The 20,063-nt window shown below is 44.2% G+C and overlaps 1 long non-coding RNA gene across 1 annotated transcript in view; it reads left to right on the forward strand.

Moving 5' to 3' along the window:
- The window catches only part of LOC127005042 (uncharacterized), a 97,853-nt gene that overhangs the window by 3,696 nt on the left and 74,094 nt on the right, over positions 1 to 20,063 (forward strand). The window contains exon 2 of the long non-coding RNA XR_007758246.1: positions 8,009 to 8,109. This is a non-coding gene — a long non-coding RNA (uncharacterized LOC127005042). The remainder of the gene's footprint in view (positions 1 to 8,008; positions 8,110 to 20,063) is intronic.

Here is a 20,063-nt window from a genome sequence, read left to right on the forward strand (position 1 = left end):
TCTCCTTTTACGGTGTCATATTTATCAGACATTATTTTATTGCTTATTTTCATCGTTCTTTTTATCTCCTTTTATCGCATTTCATCTTTTCATCTCCGTTTATTATTTCTTTCCTGTTTCTGCATATTATTTGGGCTCCTTTTTCTGCGTCATATTTATCAGGCATTATTCTATTCCCTATTTTCACCATTCTTTTTATCTCCTTTCATCTCCTTTCACCTTTTCATCTCCGTTTTATTTCTTTTCCTGTTTTTGCATAATTTTTAGTCTCCTTTTACTGCGTCATATTCATCAGGTCATATTTTGTTCCTAATTTTTCGTGTTCTTTTTTTTACCTCGAGTTCATTTATTTAGTAATTTTGTTGTCTCGTTTATTTCATTTTTTCCTTTCTCTTTTTACCTTCTAATTCATTATTTTGTTGTTCGTTCTTTTTTTTTTTACCCCTTACTTCTGCTCTTCTCTTTTTGTCCTCTCTCTCGCCTCTTCTCTCATTACCTTATTTTTTCCTCTATTTTTTTTTCAGTTGTGTCACTTTTCATATTTTTCATTATTTCTTTGCATTTTTTTTTTGTTCGTGATATTCCACTGTTTTTCTTTTTTCTATTTTCTCTTTCTTTCTTTCTTTCTTTCTTTCTTTCTGGAAATTAGCCTCACCCATTTGCGTTCCCTCTAATGATGAGTCGTCTTTTGTTTTCCTCTTTTACTATTCTCTTCCTTTATCTTTTTCCCTTCAATATCCCTCACTCTTTCCTTCCTCTTTTCCTCCCTTCCTTTCTGCAATTAATTCACGGTGTCCTCCCCTCCAACGCCTTACCTGTTGTCACACCTTCCTTTTTCTCTCTCTCTCTCTCTCTCTCTCTCTCTCTCTCTCTCTCTCTCTCTCTCTCTCTCTCTCTCTCTCTCTCTCTCTCTCTCTCTCTCTCTCTCTCTCTCTCTCTCTCTCTCTCTCTCTCTCTCTCTCTCTCTCTCTCTCTCTCTCTCTCTATTTAAACTTAATATAGTACACGACATATGAATATTTATGTTAACGAATCGAACGAGCGAGCGTACGAGAACACAGAATATACGTATGCATATGTCTGGTTGTGCACTTTTCAAGGCTTAAAGTGACACTTTTTCTCGTGTCACTATTTCAAAAGCCTTATTTTTTTTCACACGTTCACAATGTGTTTAGCAACACCATTGGAGTGGGGCACGTTCCTCGCCACCTGTGGGCAGTCACCTGCTGGGTGGACATTTCCCTCACTCTAGGCACTGCTGCAATAAACGTGTTCCATAGGCGTGACACCCTGAGGTGAAGGTCCTCTGGTGCTGGTTGGAGCGTGACCTCGGCATCCCGACCTGCTTGTCGCTGGAGAGTACCGTTCTCGTATCTCTCACAGCCTCTCAAGGTGTGGTACTCCTTGTACCTGGGCCTTGTGGAACACTACCTGCGCAGCGACGTCACGGCGGTGCTCCAGTGTCCAGGGGTGTCATATCTTGTGGGGGCGGCTGGGGGTAGTTCTGCTCTAATAGCCGCTGCACACGTCGCTCCACCGTGTCCATTCTCTGTAGGTGTGTGGCCGCGCTGGAGATCCATGTCAGGGCCTCGTACTCCAGGTAGGGTCTTACCTGAGCCTTGTAGAGATGCATAATTCCTCGCTTGTCAAGGAATTTCGTTACCCGGAGGGACGTGTTTCAGGTGGCTGTCGAAGCGCAGCTCTCGGTCGAAGTCCACTCCGAGGATCCTGACGTAATCCTGGAGCGGAAGGGTGACGGGGCCAAACATCACTCTTCCTTTGACAGCTTGTGTGGCTGCCTGGGACCGAGAGATCTTCATCGCCTGGATCTTCTCAGGAGCGAAGTTCATCTGCCAGCGCTCTCCCCACTCCCGTATCAAGCGTAATTGCTGGTTGACGTCAGCAGCCGCTTGCTGGCTTTCTTGGTGTGGTTAGGATGTGGTTAGCATATGGAAAGACTGCCGGCAGGCTCCTGAGAAGGTCGTCGATGTACAGGTTCCAGGGGACAGGGCCCAGCACAGATCTCTGAGAGACTGAGGCACCCACTGGGAGGTCTCTGAATTGCTGCCCGCCGACGACGACGTGGAGGCTTTTTCCCTGAAGGTAGTCGCTCATCAGCATCAGCAGGTGTCCTTGGATGCCTTTGGCACGAAGCTTCTCCAGCAAGCCCGCGTGCCACACCCGGTCAAAAGCACCCGCGATGTCTAGAGCGACGACAAGGGTATCCAGGCGGGTGTCCAGGGAGTCCTGCCAATCCCTGGAGAGGAGAAGCAGGAGGTCTGAAGTGGAGCGGCCAGATCTGAACCCGAACTGTTGGTCAGTGAGGAGGGCTTTGTCCGCGAGGTGGCGGGTGATGGCCTCCACTACTAGGCTTTCGAAGATTTTGCCAACTATAGACAGGAGGGAGATGGGCCTGTAGTTGGCACCGTCAGATCTAGACCGCTTTTTGTGTACCGGTACCACGCGAGCATCCTTTCATATTGAGGGCCAGACGTTCTCCCTGACACAGGCCGCAAACACCTCTGAGATATGTCCTGCCAGCTCATTGGAACAGTGACGCAGCACATGTGGGCTGACGCTGTCAGGTCCAGAGGCCTTCCTGACGTCCACTGCTCTCAGAAGGCGCTCCACTTGCTCCTTTTATACTTCAACCACTGTCGTCTGGTCGCATTCCTGTGTCAGCTGTGATGGCGGTTTGTTGGGGTCGGCGACGGACATCTTGGCAGGGAAAAGGTCAGCCAGGAGCTCTGCCTTCTCCCTGCTGCTGGTGGCTGTGGTGCCGTCCTGCTTGGTGAGGGGAGGGATAGTTTCCTGGTGGCTGCTGCCTTGCCTCTCCTTAACAAGGGTCCAGCAGGTTTTGCTGCCCACCCTCGGCATGCATCGCTTGGCTCGGAGGTCGTTTTACCACCTCCGTTTCGCCCATTTACTGGTGGCCACCATGTGTTTGCATGCCGCTCGACGCAGGGCATTGTTGCGGCGGGTTGGGCTCCTCTTGTAACGGAGCCACGCAGAGTACTTCCTCTCAGCAGCAAGGCGGCAGCGGTAGCCAAACCAGGGCTGGTCGGTGGGCCTGGAGGTGTACTGGCGGTGTGGGACGTGTTTTCGTTGGAGATCTTTGAGCCGCTCTGTAAAGGGCCTCGCCATTAACTCTGCTCGCCCTGAGAAAAGGGTGTGGCAGTCTGTCTGTTGCAGATCTCTCTTAAGGGAGGGACAGTCAGCTATGTCCCACAGCCAGATGGTGTGGGAAGTGGCATTATCCCGCGCCACGCCCACGTCTGCCCGGGTTAAGATGGCTTGGTGGTCGGAGCTGCCAACCAGTCCAAGCTGGTGGCACATGACCCTGCGCTCTGCCATGTTGGAGATGACGGGGTCCAGCGTCCCGCCTCGCTCGTGGGTGGGGAAGGTGACATGGTCTGTCAGACCCTGCACCGTCAGGAAATTCTCGTAGGCGGCTCCCTCCATGTGATGGTTCAAGTCGCCCAGTCAGGACGTGCCTGCAGCGGTGACGAGTCAGCAGGTCGTCCATTTGTTCGGTCAGGAAGTCCAGGGGGACAGGCCCTTGCCTTGGGGGCGGTACATGGCTCACAGGAGGAGGGCAGTGCCATCCGCCAGTATTACTTTAAGAAACACCGCCTCTTTCTTGGGTGGTGTCTCTACTTTAAGTCTCTTGGCCTGCATTCCTTCCCTGAGGAACAATGCCACACCGCCGCCTTGTCCTCCCTGGCGTTCCTCCTGATCCATTGGGTGTAGCCTGGAATCCTGCCGAATGATGACTCCACCTCACTGTTGAGCCACGTTTCAGTCACCACAGCTATGTCCACGCGGTGCCTCAGGACAAAGCTGTGAGTCAGGTCACCGATGTTGGTGCGGAGGCCTCGCACGTTGGTGGAGAGAAGTGCCAGCTGGTGACGAGTCCTCGGCGTGTCTGTCATCCTACCTTGTGTTGAGTGTTGGAGCTACTCAGGGTGGAGAGAGGGGTCGACCACTGCCTGCGAGGTGTTTGGCCCCAGGAAGGAGGCTGGAGCACGATGTGTGAGAGTCCCGGTGGAGGAGGCAGGTGACTGGAGACAAGCTGCCTGACCTCAGCAATCACACGTCTGAGGCGGTGTTCTTGCCTCGCTTCTGCAGTCCTCGCGTGGCACTCCTCTGCTGTGTGGCCTCGGCTGGAGCAGAGGAGCAGGGTGATGTTCCTGGGCGGGCGGGTCTCTCTCTGTCTGTCTGTCTGTTTTTTTCTCTCTCTCTCTCTCTCTCTCTCTCTCTCTCTCTCTCTCTCTCTCTCTCTCTCTCTCTCTCTCTCTCTCTCTCTCTCTCTCTCTCTCTCTCTCTCTCTCTCTCTCTCTCTCTCTCTCTCTCTCTCTCTCTCTCAAACGTGCCGCTGCCCTGTGTGTCTTTAGGGAACTTGACCCAAAGAGTACAAAAAACACACACACACACACACACACACACACACACACACACACACACACACACACGCACACAATGACAAACATAACAGTACTTAGCTTTAAAGTGTGCCACATAAGGATAAAACTTCATGACTACAAAGAAACAAACAAACCAAAAAAAGAATATGATGATGATGATGATGACGGTGGTGTTTGTGTCGGGGTTGGAGGGGGAGCGTCTGTTTGTGTGTGTGTGTGTGTGTGTGTGTGTGTGTGTGTGTGTGTGTGTGTGTTATCTCCTTTCTTTTCCATTTCCTTTTCCTGTCCCGTTTCTTCTTCTTGCCATTTTTTGCTTTTTTCACTCCCCTTTTGCCTACTCTATTCTTTCCTTCCTTCCTTCCTTCCCTCCTTCCTTCCTTGATTACTTCCTATCTCTCTTTCTTTACGTTTTTCTTTGTTTTATTTTATTTCCATGAGTCTGTTTATTTTTCTTTCTCTGTACCTTTGTGTGTGTGTGTGTGTGTGTGTGTGTGTGTGTGTGTGTGTGTGTGTGTGTGTGTGTGTGTGTGTGTGTGTGTGTGTGTGAAGTTTTTCTCTTAAGCCGACAGCAAAAACACTTGAAGAAAGGAAAAGTTGACAGTTGTCTGAGAATAAGCACGCAAACGAGGACTAGAGAGAGAGAGAGAGACGTCTATTTCGCGATATTCCTATTCATTTTTATTCGATTGACGCGACTCTTCAAACTTTATCGTTGTGGATGGGCAATATTACCAAACTTCGCCTCCTTCATTCTCCCTTCTTTCTTCCTTCCCTCCCTTCCTTCTCTCCACTCCTCTTCCTTTCCCTTAACTCCCTTCCTCCCTTTTTTCCCTCCACTCTTACCTTTCTTCTTTTGTTCTCTTCCATCTTCCCTCCTTCCTTCTCTCCACTCCTCTTCCCCTTCATTAACTCCCTTCTTCCCTTCTTCTCTTCCCTTCTTTTGTTCTCTTCCATCTTCCCTCCTTCCTTCTCTCCACTCCTCCTCCCCTTCATTAACTCCCTTCTTCCCCTTCTTCTCTTCCCTTCTTTTGTTCTCTTCCATCTTCCCTCCTTCCTTCTCTTCCTTCCTTCCGGTTTTCCTTCCTTCTTCTATTTACGAAACTTTCCCTCCTCTGTTCTCTCCCTCGTTTCCTCTTTCCCTCACTTCTTTCCCTCCCTTCCTTCTCTCCACTTCTCTTCTCCTCCTTTGACTCCCTTCTCCCCACTCTTCTTTTCTTCTATATTCTCCTCCTTCTTCCCTTCTTCCTTCTCTTCCTTCCTTTCCCTCTTACCTCACACCCTTCCTTCCTTCCAACCCTCTTTGCCTTCTTTCTCTCCTTCTATCACTCTTTCCCATCTTTATTCTCTCCGTTCTTTCCTTTCCTTCCCGTTTTTTCCTCCTTCATTTCCTTCCTTTCCTCCACCCTGCTTCTTCCTCCCTTCCTTGTCTCCTTCCCGTCTTTTATTTCCTCCATCACTTTTTTCCTCCCTTTCCCCCTTTACACTTTCTCCCTTACCCTTCTTCCCTCCCCTCTTCTTTCCCTCCACCCTTTCTTTTCTTCTCTATTGTCTCCCTCCTTCCCTCCCTTTCTTTCCTTCACCACTCTTTCCCTCTCTTCCCTTACTCCTCCCCTCCTCTCTCTTCTTCTTGTTCTTCTCTCTCTCTCTCTCTTGCTCTCGCTCTCTCTCTCGCTCTCGCTCTCGCTTTCCCCCTCCTTGTCTTGCTTTTTCCTTTCCCCTCCTTCCCTCCTTTATTTAATTCCCTCACCTTATCAGTCCTCATTTCTCTCTCATCCTCTTTCCTCTCCTCTCCCCTCTTTGGTTTCCTTTTCTCCCTCCTCTCATCTTCGTCCCTCCTTTTCTTCCGTCCCTCGCACTTTATCAATTCTAATTTATCTTTCTCTTTCCTTCCACTCTTCTCCCCTTCTTGTCCTCTTATCTTCTCTCCCTCCTTTCTTCCTTTCTCTCCTTCCCTCCTTCCTGCCTCTCCATCTCCTGCATCCCTTTTTTCTTCTTTATCTCATCCTTTCTTCAATACCTTTCTTCTGTCTTTCTCTTCTTCCCTCCTAACCTTTCTTTGTTGTCCGTTTTACTTGTTTTTTTCATTACACATCATAATTTTATTCAATATTTTACTTGTGTTTTTCTTTTTTTTATCTTCAACATTTCATCACTATCATCTTGTTCTTGTTTTTTTTCCGTTTTTTTCTTGTATTTATTCTTGTCCTCGTTTTTGTCTTTTTTTTTATTCTTGTTCCGCCTGCTGCTCTTCTTTCTTTGTAGCCGAGTCAACATTAAGCCTTGGTCCATTTTCTCACACGCTTTTGGTTCTCTCAACAAACATTTCCCAAGGCCACAAAGGAGATTAGTCGAGTTATCATGAGTGTTTTTTTCACGTCCATTATGCAGAAACCGTGCTTATCACTTGGCTCATAAAACTATCCACGGAAATAGTCACAACCTCTATTAAATGTGGGTGTCTGAGCCCCGAAATGTTTGATAATATAGACGCTGGAGGGCCCCGCGCTTCCCCATGAGGTGGTGCCACGAGCGTATTTGGGGGCGAGCGAGGGGCATTAGCGCGCGGCAACAGTGCACTAGAGACAGACTGTTATCATAGTAGTTATTTGCTCCCCGTCGGCCGTCGTTCAGTCCACCGTTCAAATTAGGCGAGAAGTGAAGCTTATTATTCCTAGGTGATAGTGAAATCCTCTGAGACTGCGAATGACAGATGGGTTGATTAAATGGGGGGTGGGGGGGTGGGGGTGGGGGGTTGTTTCCGCTGCTAGCAGAGGTCTAGTCCGCCGCATCGTCCACCACCTCAAACACATCGACTGGACACGGGTCGGCACACCACTTAACTGACCTCCTCAAGCAATATTCGTGTCTACAGCAGGCTAGGAACAAGAACTTCAAGAACAAGCATCTTGTCTCAACGTTGCCAGGTTGTCGTACTCAGCCTCTTATGTTTGCCAATTTCCGACTCAAAAACTGCCTCCTCCACCCCAATAACTGCCTGCGTATATGATTACCGTTTAAAATGGTTAATTATCGGTGTTTCTTGGCAACGGTTATGGGTCAGAAACCGGTAAATACGAGGCTCTGAGTACGATAATCTGGCAACGGTGGTGACAAGTGGAAGTTTGAATGCAGTGGCCAAAGAATTAACGAGTACAATGAACTGTGCGTCGTAGCGCTAGATGATACAGTGAAGAGGCTGCATGCGCTGAGGTGAAGGCGGTGATAGCAACGCAGACCCAGATGTCGACAGCAGAGACAGAAGTTCATGCATACAACGCCTTACCATTCCATTCCTGGGTGATGGTGACATCCTCTTAGCCTGCAGTCGACACACGGGTTGATTAAAGGGTGGGGAGGAGACCTGATTATACCCGTTGTGTTGGAGCGCGGGTGACGAGCCGAGCAGGGCAGAGCTTAATCTTATTTGTTTGTTGCTGATGTTGTTGCGTTTTCATTAGTATAGTTATTGTTGCTGTCTCTTAATGTTTCTGGTGTTGACGCTTCCATTTCCGGTCATTCTTCTGTTGTTGTGTAAAGCATTTTTAAATTTCCGGGGGTCTGATTTTCATTTTTTCCTTCAACAGAAAGAAAGGAAGAGTCGGTGCAAAATTAATCTTCCGCGTGGAAAATCTCTTCGGCGCTGCTGTTGTCAAGTTCCCCAACACACACTCGCTCGCTGTAAAAGGTACGTTGAATTCTCTTACGTTATTCCCTGCGCACATATCTACCTACCCACCTACCTACCCACCTACCTACCTACCTACCTCCCTACCTACCTCCCTACCTACCTACCCACCTACCTACCTACCTTCCTCCCTACCTTCCTTCCTACCTACCTCCCTACCTACCTACCTACCTACCTACCTTCCTTCCTTCCCACCTACCTACCTACCTACCTACCTACCTTCCTTCCTTCCCACCTACCTACCTACCTACCTACCTACCTCCTTACTTACCTATGTAGCTCTCTACCTCTCTGTTTGTCTACCTACTTACCTACCTATTTAACTACTTACCTCCCTACCTACCTCAATACCTACCTCCCTACTTACCTCCCTACCTACCCGCCTACCTTCCTACCTTCCTTCCTGCCTGTCTGTCTGTCTACCTAACTACCAGATTGTCAGAACTATATCTTGCTGTTATTTTTGTGCAGCTCTCTTTCTTTGTCTTTATTCTCTCTCTCTCTCTCTCTCTCTCTCTCTCTCTCTCTCTCTCTCTCTCTCTCTCTCTCTCTCTCTCTCTCTTTATTCTTTTAAGCGGGAGTTGTTGTTGAATGTATATACGGCAAGGATGAACACACACACACACACACACACACACACACACACACACACACACACGCTCACAAACCAATCAATGCTCGTTTTCTTTACGTTGCTTGCGTGGCGACGTATTGCTCCGGGACCTTCAAAGCTGTATCGAGCAACCTTGAACTCAGAGTGGTAATTGGTGAGGGTCGTCGCCTCAAACTGGGGTTAGGATCAGCGTTCCCAGATGTGCGATAACTCACTCCAGAATATGATAAGCAGATCAGCTTTTGGAGCGTGGAGTTATGCTTCAATGTCGCAGGAATAATAAAAAATAACGGTCTTTATAATTAGTGTAACTGAATATCGTTCTATTTTGGCGTGGGTCCGACACTTTAGGTCAAAAATCATCAAGTACAGTGTGCTGAGTAACTATCTGGTCATTATGGGTATTGATTGCCTTACCGTTAAAGCCCCGCGTCCCCATCCCTCCCATCCCCAGGGCCTTATCATTAAACCACAGCGTCCCCGTCCCTCCCATTCCCAGCTCCTTAAGGGGATGTCACAGTGGCCGTTTTCCTTCAACCGTTGGAGCTAGGCGCAACCGCGGTTGCCCGTGCGCTCAACCTGGAACGAGTTGTTGGTTGTCCGTACGGATGGAAATCGGTTGTAGGTACCAGCAACCGCGCGGCTGCATGTAAACAAACAGACGGCGGTAGTAGCTGAGGAGTAGAAGAGCAATGGAAGATGGACTACCAAGAGAATCGTAAAGCGGATTGGCGGAGCTGATTTGTCTACAAGATAAGAGAACATCCCGTGCTGTGTGGTCCGTGGGATCACACACATGAAAATTTCGCCAAAAAGAATTTTAAAAAGTGAATGATTCATAATTGCTGCTGTTCTTTGTTCATTCTGGTGTCTTGCTTGGATATGAGTGGGACTACAATTTCCACTAGTTCAAGAAACTCTTCTTACTCCATTCGATGAAAATTGTAAAAGGTCGTCACAGAACAGTTCTCTGACGAGGTTTGGGTAAACACTCTTGTTCTCCCGTCTTTGATCGTGCCCTCAACCGCTTCTCCCTTCCATTTAAGTGTCCTACAAATCCATAACGTGAGTAACAGCAGCACAAGCTGCAGCAGCCCTTATTTTTGCAAACGGCGCCATGTGGATACAGGGCGACTGTTTTTTTTACGTTGTGGATATGGGCAACCGACGTTGGTCGTGTGTGAGGCACATCCGGAAAAGTTGGAGTTGCCCGTTGCGCCTACCTCCACCGCGGTTGGAGTAAAAAGGACCAGTGTGACGCCAGTTTTACCATTAAACTCCCGCTCACCGTCCTCCCATTCCCAGGATGTATTTTATCCACTTGTTCGTCCTCGCACCATCACAATAAGCCAATAGACCTTTTGATTATTTCCTGGTCTAAAAAGTGCCGTAGTCGTCGTGGATGGTGTTTTATTTTCATAAGCTTCCTGTACTTTGGCGAAGTTGTGGGCATACGCTATAGCTGCGCGTGGCCTGTGGTAGGTAAGATCCATTATCTCGGGACACAGGCTCAGTGTGACATCCCGGTTACCACAGTTTACCTTCCCCAGGTTTCCCCAGGTATCCATTTATCAGCCAGCCCGCAAGGGAGGATGAACATCTGATTGAGGTGAACCCTGACTGTCCGTGCCAGGATTCGAACCCGGGCCTGCGGATTCATAGCAATAAAGGCACGCTAACCACTGCACCACGAAGGAGTATAGCACCTACCAACTGTTGCACCACATCATAAGTTATTGTAACCATGGTGTCAGGTTATAAAGAGTGTGTTTATGATATCCACCCGGGAAGCCTAACGCACTGTGCCGTAAAAATATCTTACTCTGATATGATTAAAAAGGAAAAGGTATTAAAGTTACGTCCTCCCCTCCTTCCCTCTCTCCCTTACCTTATTCTACCTCACTACTCTCCTCCCCCACTCCTTTACCTTCCCTTCCTCCCTCTCTCCCTTACCTTTCGCTGGCTCTCTCCCTCCTTCTCTCCCTTACCTTACCCTACCTTAATACTCTCCTCCCCCATTCCTTTACCTTGCACTACCTTACCTCCCCTATCCCTCCCTCTCTCTCTCCCTTACCTTTCTCTCGCTCTCTCCCTCCTCTCTCCCTTACTTAACTCTCCTCTATCATTCCCTGTCTCTCCTCTGTACCTTACTCGACCTTATACATTCCCTTTCTTTCTCCCTCTACTCCTTACCTTACTCGACCTAACCATGTCCCTTCCCCCTCTTACTTTCCTCTCCCTCGCTTCTTCTCTCTCTCTTACCTTACTCCAATCTCAATCCCTCCCCCCTTCCCTCCTTCCCTCCCTTCCACTACTCCTTACCTACTCGACCTACCCACTCCCTTCCTCCCTACCTACTTTCCTTCCTTCCTTACCTCTCCTTACCTACGTACTCACCTTGCTTTCGTACCCAGTTTCCTTAATCCCGCGGTGATTGAGGTAAAGAGGAACACACACACACACACACACACACACACACACACACACACACACACACACACACACACACACACACACACACACACACACACACACACACACAAACGAGTCCATTATATCCACTAGATCTGCAATCTCCTCTCTCTCTCTCTCTCTCTCTCTCTCTCTCTCTCTCTCTCTCTCTCTCTCTCTCTCTCTCTCTCTCTCTCTCTCTCTCTCTCTCTCTCTCTCTCTCTCTCTCTCTCTCTCTCTCTCTCTCTCTCTCTCTCTCTCTCTCTCTCTCTCTCTCTCTCTCTCTCTCAGTGGAAAACAATAGAAAGACGACGTTATGGGGTCAGGAAAAAAATTGCAATACTAAAGTGCAAAAAAAAAAAAGAGGAGAAAAAGAAGAAATACGAGAAAAAGGGAAAAAATGAGAGGTAAAAAGACAAAAATAAAAAAATTGAAAAAAATGTAAAAAAAGAAAGAAAAGAAAGGGAAAAGAAAACTCCTTCACTGGAAACAAAGAAGCCAGCAAAAAAACAAATATGAAACGAGGCTTGTGTTGCTGAGAGAGAAAGACCAGTGGATATAAAGGACATTGTGTGTGTGTGTGTGTGTGTGTGTGTGTGTGTGTGTGTGAAACTCACACACACACACACACACACACACACACACACACACACACACACACACACACACACACACACACACACACACACACACACACACACGAACTCACGCACCAAAACAAACAAATAAATCGGTTATGTCTATATTCCCTTCCTCCATTTGCAATATTCTCCTCCTCCTCCTCCTCCTCCTCCTCCTCCTCTTCCTCCTCCTCCTCCTCCTCCTCCTCCTCCTCTTCCTCCTCCTCCTCCTCTTCCTCCTCCTCCTCCTCCGAGTCTTCAATTTTACTCCAATCTTTCAAAATCTGGAAAACGAAAATTATAAAAAAGATATAACCTTGTGAAATGGTCTGCTTCCTCCTCCTCCTCCTCCTCCTCTTCGTTCCTAGGTCATTAGCGGGAATCTTTAATGAATTCCCTAATGACCTAAACACACACACACACACACACACACACACACACACACACACACACACACACACACACACACACGTAATGACTCGCCTCACTCGGTATTTTCCTCCTCTTTATGAACGGTGTCAAGAATTTTTTCGCTCAGTAATTATTTATTTCATTCAACAGTTCTTTCCATTTTTTCTTTTCCTTTCCTTTTTCTACGTATATTTCTTTTGACTCGATTTTCTTGTTTTCTTGATGTTTTTACTTTCTTTATAATTTCTTCTAGTTTTCTGTTTTCTGTTTATTTTTTTATTTTTTTTATTTTTTTGGGTTTTCATTCAATTATTTATTTTATTTAGCATTTTCTTCCTTCTAATCTATTTTATTTAACATTTTCTTCCTTCCTACTTATTTTATTTAGTATTTCCTTCCTTGTTATGTATTTTATTTAGTATTTCCTTCCTTATGTATTTTATTTAGTATTTCTTTCCTTGTTATGTATTTTATTTAGTATTTCCTTCCTTATGTATTTTATTTAGTATTTCTTTCCTTGTTATGTATTTTATTTAGTATTTCCTTCCTTATGTATTTTATTTAGTATTTCCTTCCTTATGTATTTTATTTAGTATTTCCTTCCTTGTTATGTATTTTATTTAGTATTTCCTTCCTTATGTATTTTATTTAGTATTTCCTTCCTTGTTATGTATTTTATTTAGTATTTCCTTCCTTATGTATTTTATTTAGTATTTCCTTCCTTATGTATTTTATTTAGTATTTCTTTCCTTGTTATGTATTTTATTTAGTATTTCCTTCCTTATGTATTTTATTTAGTATTTCTTTCCTTGTTCTGTATTTTATTTAGTATTTCCTTCCTTCCTTATGTATTTTATTTAGTATTTCCTTCCTTGTTATGTATTTTATTTAGTATTTCCTTCCTTGTTATGTATTTTATTTAGTATTTCCTTCCTTCATATGTATTTTATTTAGTATTTCCTTCCTTGTTATGTATTTTATTTAGTATTTCCTTCCTTGTTATGTATTTTATTTAGTATTTCCTTCCTTCATATGTATTTTATTTAGTATTTCCTTCCTTCATATGTATTTTATTTAGTATTTCCTTCCTTCATATGTATTTTATTTAGTATTTCCTTCCTTGTTATGTATTTTATTTAGTATTTCCTTCCTTGTTATGTATTTTATTTAGTATTTCCTTCCTTGTTATGTATTTTATTTAGTATTTCCTTCCTTCATATGTATTTTATTTAGTATTTACTTCTTTCTTATGTATTTTATTTAGTATTTCCTTCCTTCATATGTATTTTATTTAGTATTTACTTCTTTCTTATGTATTTTATTTAGTATTTCCTTCCTTGTTATGTATTTTATTTAGTATTTCCTTCCTTGTTATGTATTTTATTTAGTATTTCCTTCCTTGTTATGTATTTTATTTAGTATTTCCTTCCTTGTTATGTATTTTATTTAGTATTTCCTTCCTTCATATGTATTTTATTTAGTATTTCCTTCCTTCTTACTTATTTTATTTAGTATTTTCTTCCTCCTTATGTATTTTATTTAGTCTTTCCTTCCTTCTCATGTATTTTATTTATTTCCTTCCTTCTTTTTTTGTGTATTTTTATGTCGTTACTATTCTATTAATTTTCTGTTCCCGGTTTTGTATTATTTTTCGTTTTCACTCATTTATTTATTTATTTGCTTTTTTTTCATATTTCTTTAACTGTGCTTCCCCTTAAATTTTGTCTCCCGTAACTTTTTTATTTATTTATTAGTTTCCTGTTCTCTGTTTCTTTTATTATTATTTTTTATATTATTTGCTATCTTCATTTTTTTATATATGAACATTTTTTCCTTTTTTTCGTTTTAATTTCTTAGTCCGTAATCTCCTCTTTCCTAATCTTTTTCATTTTCATTCAATTTAACGCTGCTTATCATATTAACTCTCTCTCTCTCTCTCTCTCTCTCTCTCTCTCTCTCTCTCTCTCTCTCTCTCTCTCTCTCTCTCTCTCTCTCTCTCTCTCTCTCTCTCTCTCTCTCTCTCTCTCTCTCTCTCTCTCTCTCTCTCTCTCTCTCTCTCTCTCTCTCTCTCTCTCTCTCTCTCTCTCGTTCTGTTCCATTTTTCGCTTTGTTTCATTCTTTGTTTTTCAGTTTCCTTTTTTTTTTTTTTTTTTTTGGCGTTTCATCCTTTGTTCGCTCTTCAGATATTGGCATGTGTGTGTGTGTGTGTGTGTGTGTGTGTGTGTGTGTGTGTGTGTGTGTGTGTGTGCGTGTGTGTGTGTGTTTTCTTTTTTTTTGTCTTCTGTTATTTTGCTATTAATGTCGTTGTTGTTGTTCTTTTTGTCTTTATATATATTTACTTCATCTTCTTTTTCCATCATCATCATCATTCTTCCCTTCTAACACTCTCGTAATAATTGGTGATATATATAAAAATTTTCGAGAGCCTCAAAATCAAAGAAGATGTAATATTTGTCGTAGAACTAACTTTTTTCCCCTCTCTTATTCCGCTATCAAAGGGTGTTTTCTCTCTCTCTCTCTCTCTCTCTCTCTCTCTCTCTCTCTCTCTCTCTCTCTCTCTCTCTCTTCCCAATTACTCGCTTAAAAATAAGAGAGAGAGAGAGAGAATATCGAGAGAGCCAATAATAATATCTATCGTGTCTGTCTGTTGTCTGTCTGTCTGTTTATCTCTCCTTCGCTGGTGATTGCTACTATTGTCTCCTAGGTCTCTCTCTCTCTCTCTCTCTCTCTCTCTCTCTCTCTCTCTCTCTCTCTCTCTCTCTCTCTCTCTCTCTCTCTCTCTCTCTCTCTCTCTCGATATTGTCAGTTCCATTGGTTTATTTTTAAGCGAGTAATTGGGAAATGAGTGGAGAGAGAGAGAGAGAGAGAGAGAGAGAGAGAGAGAGAAAACACCCTTTGATAGCGGAATAAGAGGGAAAAATAGTTAGTTCTAAGACAAATATTACATCTTCTTTGATTCTGAGGCTATCAATTTCGTCTGCTCTCCTCCTCCTCTTCTTCCTCCTCCTCCTCCTCCTCCTCCTCCTCCTCCTCCTCCTCTTTCTCCTCCTCTTCCTCTTCTATTATCATCCTCTGCCTGCTTTCTCCATCACTTTCATTGCTTTCCTCCTCCTCGTCCTCCTCCCTTTCTTTCTTCTCCTTATGTTACTTCCTTACTCATCACCTCTTTCATGTCACTCTCCTCCTCCTCCTCCTCCTCCTCCTCTTCCTCCTCCTCCTCCTCCTCCTCCAACTCCTCCCGTCATCTCTCAACAAATATTTGTCGTGTACCTCAAAGCCCTGAACTGAAAGCTTGATCACGACGAAAAGCGATGAGGATGTGTCTGTCTGTCTTCTTTCTTCTCTTCCTCATCTTCTTCGTCCTCCTTCTCTTCTTTCCCCTCCTCCTCCTCCACCTCCTTTTCTTTTTTTCTCTAATACTTTTTTTCCTTCCCTTTCCTTCACTTTTCTTCTCTCATATATTTTCCTTTCATGCTTTACGCCAGTTTGCTCATAATTTTTGAAGGAGGACGGAGACAAAGAGGAGGAGGAGGAGGAGGAGGAGGAGGAGGAGGAGGAAGAATAGAAAGTCCAGGACATAAGATAACGATTTTAAGTGAAATTGTTTTTAAGCTGAAGGAGGTTGACAGCAAGGTGGTGGTGGTGATGATGGTGATGGTGAGCGAGATGAGAAATAGGAAGATAAGGATAAGGAGGAGGAGATTGCGGTGATGATGATGATGAAAATGGAGGTGACAAAGGAAGGAAGATGAAGGCACTTTGAATTTGATGGTGGTGATGATGGTGTTACTCGTGGTGATTGTGCTGATGGTGATGATAGTCGTGGTGGTGGTGGTGATGGTGATGATAGGGAAGTGGTGTTAGCATGTTTTATTTTATGGGAATGGTAGTGGTGATGGTGTTAGTGGTGGTGGTGGTGATGCAGTGTTGTTGTTGTTGTTATTGTTGTGAAAAATAATGTAGAGACGACTTTTAGAGGTTAAGGAATAAGAATGCAACCCTAAAGTGACAAAAAAAGGATAAAAAAGAAGAAATGCAAGAAAAAAGTGAAAAAAATGCGATGTTAAAAAGGACAAAAATGGCAAAAACTGTAAATAATGAGAAAAAAGAAAGAAAAAAGAAACCTTCACTGGAAACAAAGAAGCCAGCAGACAAATAAACATAAAGCGAGCCCTGTTGTTGTTTTGTTATTGTCGTTGTTGTTGTGGTTGTTTTGGTTGGTGTTGTTGTTGTTGTGGTGGTGGTTGTGGTTGATGGTGGTGGTGTTGTTGTTTTGATGGTGGTGGTGGTTGTGGTTGATGGTGGTGGTGTTGTTGTTTTGATGGTGGTGGTGGTGGTGGTACTCGCGTTAGATAAGGGAAGCCGTGAATTGATGGATAGGCAGGTAACGGTGGTGGATGGAAAGAGTGATGAAAGGTTAATTTATAAGACAGGAGGGCAGGCAGGTGGAAGGTAACACTGGAGGAGGGACAGGTAAACAGTTAGGTAGATAGATGCCCACGTAGAAAGGTAGTTAGACAAATAGATATACAGGCAGATAGATAGATAGATAGACAAATAGATCAGTTGATACATTGTTCAGTTATATAGTAGAAAAGTGTGTATATGGGTAGACAAGATCGATTACGTTAGAGATGGAAAGGTAGATACTTAGATAGATTGAAACATGATACATAGATGGTTGGAGAGATAGATAGTTAGGAATGTAGATACAAAGCCTGAATAATTAATCGATAGACAGACAAAGATAGATAGATAGATAGGTAGAGTGAGAGATAGATATCTATTCTCTGTCTATTTGTAGCTTGCAACTGGATCCTAGGCTGCTTTTGTAAGCTCGTCGCTGATTGGACAGCGGCCTGTGGCAGCCTTCCCCCACACATCATAGAAACAGGCCGTGCAACACTACAATATTTTATGTTTCGTAACTCACTCACGTCGCGTGATACATACTTGCTTTTTTCATCACTGGACAGGAGAAAGGTTGCGGATTACGACTGTCTTAAAGATAACTCAGTTTGACGAAAAATAAAGGAAATAATGCGGGTTGAAGTCAAAGACGGGGTTATAAATGTTTATATCATTTTGTTCCATGCCGATTTTTTCATGGAATAATATTTCCATGAAAAAATCGGCATGGAACAAAATGTCAAAACAAACAGTACCATCTGATAAGGAAAATTCTTCTGAAGACGAGGTTGTCGATAAATGGGCCGTATTGGCTATACAGGCAGCGCCACACGTGGCCAGTCGGTGAACTGTCAAAGCAGAACTTTCCATCGAATTCAAGTTCTGTACTAGAGTGCGTCTGAGGCTGCCTCCAGGATACAAGGCCTTGGTGCCGCCACCGCTCCAAGCCACGACTGAACACACTTTACTCCTACCCGATTTCCTGACTTTACTATTTGACATGGAGAAAAACTGAAATCGGGTAGGAGTGAAGTGTGTGCAATCATCGACTTGGAGCGATGGCAGCACCATGGCCGTGTATCCCGGAGACAGCCTCAGACGCACTCTAGTCTATAACTTGAACTCTATGGAATGGACAGCTTGGAGCTGAGTGGCCGCATGTGGCGCTGCCTGTATAGCCAATACGGTCCATTAGAAAGGAAGGGAAGTAAGCAAGTTTTAATACGAACATCAAAAAATTGTAACATTAGGTTATCTGTGCTTTTGCACTATAAAAAAACAACCCTCTGTTCACTCGAAGCATGCATCTGGCTCCTACCGGGGCTTTGTATCGACGCTCGTGATAGGCTGTCTGATCATAATCCTCGCTCACGGGCGCTGCTCGTGATTGGCTGTCCAGTCGTGTGCTCAGTCACGGGTCTCTCTGGTGTTATGTTCCTATATTATTTTCCGTAGCTCACCTATTGTACAAGATACGCTGTATTGGTAGAGAGAAAAGCATTCTGAACACGATGGTGTAAACATATTATAGATAAAACCGTGATGTAAGTGAAACACCGAACATCTCGCATTCCATGGCAGTGATTTTCACCGCGCACGAGACTCGCCGCTACTCATGCCGCGGAGGACTGAATACATTGCACTTTCAGTAATACTCGCCTTAATTTCATATTTTTTTGTTTTACTGAGTTGTGACAAACGTATTTATGTTCTATAATCATTACCGAGTCATTTTCTTTCTACCAAAATAGCGTAGGTGAGCTACGGGAAATAATATAGAAACTTAACACCAGAGACCCGTGACTGAGCACACGACTGGACAGCCAATCACGAGCGAGGACTATGATCAGACAGCCTATCACGAGCGTCGATACAAAACCCCGCTAGGAGCCAGATACACGCTGCGAGTGAACAGAGTATTTTTTTATAGTTGATTATGTTAAGGAAAGATAATCTGTGAATCCATGCACACACACACACACACACACACACACACACACACACACACACACACACACACAAAAGTCATAAATGCCGCCACTATAAAAATTGCTTGCGCCATGACGAGCTTGAGCCGACCACCAGGCCCCTGAAGAAAGCCTACCGGCGCTACAGGCGAAGACGTAAAAACAAAACAAAAAAACACTGACAGAAACAGAAGCAAACAAACAGACACAGAAACAGACAGACAGACAGACAGCTGGAGCGGTTGTAGGGAAGCCTAAGCTGAGCCGCAGGAAAAATAAAGAAAAGGAAGAAAAATAAAGAAAAAGGTTTAATTTAAAAAAACAAGCAAAGTTGTTAAACAAATGATGCAAATTAGTCTGACGAGAGAGAGAGAGAGAGAGAGAGAGAGAGAGAGAGAGAGAGAGAGAGAGAGAGAGAGAGAGAAATCGATAGGTGAAAAAGACGGAACACAGGTGGCATAAATGTATGAAAAAAGTGCGCAATGTGGGTCAGGTGTGTGTGTGTGTGTGTGTGTGTGTGTGTGTGTGTGTGTGTGTGTGTGTGTGCGCCTCTCCATTTATGCATGTACTTATTCCTGTATGTATGCCCTGTATGCCCGTGTCTGTATGTATATGTGTATGTATGAGCGTATGTGCTTGTGCGTGTGTTTGTATGTGCGTGTGTGTGTGTGTGAATATGCAGGTGTGTGAAGGGATGCATGTAGAGTAAAAACAAGAGGAGGGGGAAGAGGAAGAGAGAGATGAAGAGCGAGAGAGAAAGACAAATAGATAAGAGGAAGAGAAATGGATACAGGAAAGAAGAGAAGAGGGAGGGAATGGAGGGAAAGATAAGGGAGAATGGAAAGAGAGGGAGGAGGAGAGGAGGTAAAGGAAGGGAAAACAGAGGAACAGAGAAACAGAGAAAGGAAGGAATGAAAAGAGGGACATGAAGAGAGGATAAGGGATGCAGAAAGAGGATGAGGAAAGGAGAAGAAGAGGAAGAAACAAAGGAAGAGTAGGAAGGGAGGAAGAAAGGATACAATGGAGAGGGAGAGGGAGGGAAAGATGGAAGGAGTGTAGGAGGAAGCATGGAAGAGAGAGGAGGAAGGTAGGAAGGGAGGAAGTGAGGGAGAAAGATAAAAAAAGAGAGAATAACGTAAAAAAAAATGAGGTGAGGGGAATTGCAGGAGGGAAGGGAAAAAGAAAAAGAAAAATGATTAAGAGAATGAGGAAAGAGTGAGGAGTGAAAAGTGAGGAAAAATGTGAAGAAAAAGTGGACAAAAGGGACTTGGATGATTGGAGGAAAGAAGAAAAGAAGGAGGAAAGAATGTGAAGAGGGGAAGGGAGGAGCGGAGGGACGGCTGAAAAGGGAGAGAGAAAAAATAAATAAATGGAGGAAAGAAATACACGACTGATCAACGTTTTTTGTCCTTCTCTCTCTCTCTCTCTCTCTCTCTCTCTCTCTCTCTCTCTCTCTCTCTCTCTCTCTCTCTCTCTCTTCAT

This window comes from Eriocheir sinensis, chromosome 29 (assembly GCF_024679095.1).
Source record: "Eriocheir sinensis breed Jianghai 21 chromosome 29, ASM2467909v1, whole genome shotgun sequence".
Taxonomy (NCBI): Eukaryota; Metazoa; Arthropoda; class Malacostraca; order Decapoda; family Varunidae; genus Eriocheir; species Eriocheir sinensis.